Below are 5,197 nucleotides of genomic sequence, written 5' to 3'. Positions count from 1 at the left end.
TCCTGTAGTACATGCAAGGTGAAGATAACGAACAGTGATCAATCTCATAACTCCTACAAGCAGTACAAAATAGATAGTTGGGCAAGCACGGACCCCTGGACACACCAGAGGTGGGATAATGTGCCTAGGAGGAGTAAGCATCCCCTGTTGACCGGTCACAACCACCGTGAGCCCCATATCCTGATCAGGTAAACGGAGTTATCCGCAGTCAAACCAGTGTGCCAAGAACGGCTTAACAATCGGTATGAAACACGTCAGACAGCATTTGACCCAATGCGAGGTTGTATTGACGAACTAGATCGTTATAACGACCATAGAATTTGCGAAATGCTGACTTCAATCGAGACTGTTGAAATCCCTATACCATCCATATTTCAAAGCATGCATACATGTACACGTGGGGATTCACTCTGTTGTAATCAATCACGAAACAATGCCCCCCAAAATATTCCAAATTCCCAATTCCGGAGCATGTTCCAATTATTTCCCTATAATATCAAGTGTCAAATGTAGAAGTTTACTTGTTTTATTTCATAAACGAACTGTCAGAATGGATGGACGTCTTGTAATTCAGCTGATGTTTACCGCAGCTTTGTCAGGGGTTAATGGAGTGTCCTCGGATATTGGTTATAATAATAGGTAAGTATATATGTATATCTAGATATCCTCTGAATTCTTCGAGCTATCGAGACGTTTCCAAGCTTTTAGAATTGATGATTTCAGAAGGAAGTTTTTTTTGTGGATTTCTTGATCTACATATTCGCTTTTGGAAGTTAATCCGTAATTTCTTGTAAATTCTACATCTATCTTCTTGTAGTTTGGAATTCCAGGAACAGTTTACATATACTTATCAAATGCCGTGTTACATATGCATAATTTTAACGCATTGTACTTATATAAAAATATACAATTTTCAGCGAATCGCTTAAGACGTATGGTTACAATACCTATTTCAACGAAAGTGTCCACCGCTGTGTAGGTAAGTTCTTTGTTTTTTCTCCCTATTACACGTACACGAATAAAAGTTCTGTAATTCTCCTATTCGTATTGAACAATTTTGGGAATAAAAGATTTAGTAAACAGTCTGTTAGAGTAGTCAATTTTAAAACATACAACAAAATTTATTCAAAACCTTCTACATGAGAAGAAACAATCTCTTGCTGTGGTCTTCAATTTGATATCTAGATAAATCGGCGAAGTTTTACCTATTAGCAATGATAGTATTTATTCATATGTCGATGCGATGTATCTCGGTGAACTCGAAATCAAATATGCCACAGAGTCACCCATATATGCTTCGTACTTAATTGTTTTTTGAAGATAGATGACTGCAGGTTTATACGTACAGCATATGAGGCCATGTCGGGAACTTTGAGTCAATATCTAAAGATGTCTGGATTTATTTAAATTTAACGCTCCGCTGTTTGTGACGTAATGTCGTTATGTTACTAAACATGGAAATGAAAGCGCTAAAGATTTACTAAACGTCTTCGTGTATGAAATGCTAAGATAACGAACAGTGATCAATGAAAAGTGAAAATAACGAACAGCGATCAATCTCATAACTCCTATAAGCAATACAAAATAGATGGGCAAACATGGACACCTGGACACTCTAGAAGTGGGATCATGTGCCTAGGAGGAGTAAGCACCCCCTGTCGACCGGTCATACCTGCTGTGAGCCATATATCTTGATCATGTAAATGGAGTTATCCTTAGTCAAAATCAGTATACCAAGAACAGTCTAAAAATCAGTATTTAAAACACGTCAGACAGAATTTGACTCCCAATGATAAGTTTTATTGGAAAACTAGATCGTACATCTTTTTTATATTGTTACCTATATTTTTGCGGATAATTCCGAAAAGTAATTATATATATATGTAAAATATATATATCCCGATTTAGAGTGTCCATTGGGCAGATATGGAGTGAATTGTAAACAAGAATGTATTAGAGGTTATCATGGCTATCTTTGCCGGACCAGCTGCAGTTGTGAAGTATCCGCATGCCATCCAGTTACGGGATGCCAAGATTATTCAAGTAATGAAAGCTTATTGTTCGAACTAAAACATGAAACCTGCCACTTTAATTCATTGTCATGTTATTTATTTCAATATGTTCCACTATGTCTTAACTGAAAAAAAAAATACTTTCCTAAGATATGCAAAAATATTGAAATATTTTCAGAATCCACGAGATTAATATTAACGCAGGAAATGGGAAATCCCGTTTTCAGGGAGCATCATGAAAATCAGATTTGGATGTTGGTCGGCCTTGCTCTCGTTGGATTCTTAGGGACAACTCTAATCGCTGGTCTTCTCATCTACACGAGGAAACTGGGCTGGTATGTTGTAGTTGTAGAACAAGGAAACCCCCTTGATGAGGAACTTATTTCCTAGCATGGTTTCATATTCATATGCTTGTAAAGTAGAATTTTAATGCAAATGTTATGTTGCCAAATTATGCAGCAAGAAAGAAAATCTGAACATTAATGTGTTTTAAGTTGAGAAATAAACCCACCCAAAATTAATTTCAAATTTTCAGCTTTCCTCCTCTCGCAATAATCATAATGTGATATCGTATTTTCATACAGGCTAACACAACTCATTAAAATAATGTTTTGTCAGTGGATTTTCATACTCACCGTTACTTGGGGAATCCTATTTAGTTTCTTTTCCTGCTCTTAGTGATATGCTTAAGTTCAGGGCGTAGTCTCGCCTGATCATAGGTCGAAGTTATGAAATGATTTGTGTTGTACGATATAATATTTGGAACTTTTTATTTTCAATCTTGACAAGTTACTATGAATTATGTTTATATGTGCCGATTGACTCCTCTTTGGTACCTGATCCCACCTCTGGTATATCCAGGGGTCCGTGTTTGCCCAACTCTCTATTTTGAATTCCTTATTAGAGTTATGAGGTTAATCCCTATTCGTTATCTTCACCTTTTCGTTTAAAATATTGTGTTGGGTAAGACAACGTCAGAAATAAAGATAGATTTGCTTTGTATATGCATTACTAATGCATATGATGTAGTTAATTGCTACAAATACGATGCATGTCAATTCATTGCTTTCTATTTGAGAAGAAAATCACTAATCGACCCTGAGAGGTAGTGGAACAGATTTTGACATCGATAGTGCAGATTTTGACGTTGTTTTTCTTCTTTGAATTAATATTTCGAAAGAAATAATTGCAAATATCACTTTTTTATTTCCGTTTTTTAATTTTAATTTTCTAATAGTTTGGGGGTGGTAAAGACAAGGTGAAGACAACGAATAGTGATCAATCTGATAACTCCTAAAATCAATACAAAATAGAGAGTTGGACAAACACGGACCCCTGGACACACCAGAGGGGTAGATATACCATAAAATACTGTGTATCTTGTTTTGTTGATTTTGTTTTTCAAATCCGGTTGATAAAACACCTATGTTTTACATTCCAGGTGCAAATCTACTTCACAATATCCTTACTTAGGTAATACATTAGAATATTTTGCAAAATACTCTTATTGTTAATTACAACAATGATTGTGTCATCCTCCTGTAATATAAATGTATCAGTATAGACAGATATGTATGTCAGTATGAGAGATATTATTCCATGGAATCTAATATAAATGCACTTTAATTGAAACATTAATTGAGACATTTTATATTAGAATAACCTTCGGAAGTATTTAAAAGTCATTGATATCGTGTCTAGGAGGTGAAACTGCTATCGCTGGAAATAACATTGAAGTGGAACCTGACGGACAGCCCATAGGCGAGATGTGTGGTTCCAATGATGGTGCTGACGTTTACGACGAAATCCGCAACTCATTCCAATATAACTGCAGGAACTCATGGATAGGCTCACGTCCTTCTCCGTGTTGTGGAAACAGAAGCAACATCTGCGACAGAGAAATTCAAATGTCACAAAAGATTTACAGTAAATATGAGGATGAGGGTGATGGTCAGTACAGCACCCTTCAGTTAAAGAAAAGACAGAGTGCCGATTCAAACATGAATGGATGGCTGAGAGGTGAAGGAGCATGCAGTTCACAGGAAGAGTACGCATCATTGAAATCATCTGGTATTATTGGTGACGCAGCGAAAAAAAGAAAGGGAAGATTAAAAATCTTGAACAGAATATCTGGAGCCGACTTTACCTGGCGCAGACAAAACAAGAAATCCACTGGCAGTCTCATTGACTGTACTTCTGAAGATGGACTTGTAGAGTTGAACAAGGGTGCTGCAAATGAAGAATATTCAATGACGACAGGATGCCCTGGAACAACAATCAACGAAGAGGAAAGACCATACAGTCTCGTCAACACGTGTGATATAAATGATGAATGCTGAAATATACAAAGTTTCCACCTGACTGATTCTGTGGAGGAAACAACTAAGCTTGCAAGAGAGCATCCATTTTTTGTTTGTTTATGTTTTTCAACCTATGCATAATAATAAAGATATTCCAAAATGTTTTCTAACAGAACTTTGAAAATTATGCAAAGCATAAGATATGGAATTGTTTAAACACGTAAACAAGGCACGGTTTGCTAGTACTGCTTGAAACACCTTTGTGGTAATTACTCTCAATGATCAATACAATTGAGCATTATTTAGCCGGACGCTTTGGTTCCCAGCCAAAGAACCACGATGCGTGAAATGCCCGGGTATTTGGATTGCGTCAAGTTTGCTGTATACAATTTATATGACCTTCCATGGGAATAAAAAACAATGCTGCACTGAAATCAATGAAGATAACCAATATTAATCACTCTCAAAATTCTACAAGGAATGAAAAAATCAACAAAGGAGAACATGGACCCCCTGACATACCAGATGTAATTATGCATCTCTTCTTGACTATGAGGCCTATGTCTTGATCAGGTAAACGGAGTTATCCGTAGTCAAAATTATTATGTAATTAGCAGTGTACCCGCTGGTATAAATCACGTCAGACAGCATTTGACCTAGAGATAACTTGTATTTGCAAATGAAATCATTTAACGACCATAGGATGTGCGAGATGCTGACTTTAAACAAGACTGTTAAGCCACAAGTGACATATTTGCCAGCAGTTTGCTTTAATGTGAAAATTGTTTATACACAAAACATACGGGGCATACTCTCGCGTATCGAATCATTTGAAAGCCACAAACACAATATGCAGATGGTATTGAAATATTGCTACACATATAT

General features: G+C 36.4%; 1 long non-coding RNA gene across 1 annotated transcript; it reads left to right on the top strand.

Annotated features, from left to right (window-relative positions):
* Window positions 1-1,909: 1,909 nt before the first annotated feature.
* LOC125664491 (uncharacterized) lies at window positions 1,910-3,486 on the top strand. Its single transcript, XR_008798963.1, has 3 exons — window positions 1,910-2,043; window positions 2,191-2,347; window positions 3,454-3,486. It is a non-coding gene; the product is annotated as an uncharacterized LOC125664491 (long non-coding RNA).
* Window positions 3,487-5,197: the final 1,711 nt, after the last annotated feature.

This window comes from Ostrea edulis, chromosome 1 (genome assembly GCF_947568905.1).
Source record: "Ostrea edulis chromosome 1, xbOstEdul1.1, whole genome shotgun sequence".
NCBI classification, from domain to species: domain Eukaryota; kingdom Metazoa; phylum Mollusca; class Bivalvia; order Ostreida; family Ostreidae; genus Ostrea; species Ostrea edulis.
The sequence above is the reverse complement of the archived record's forward strand: the minus strand, read 5'-3'. Positions and strand labels throughout refer to the sequence as shown.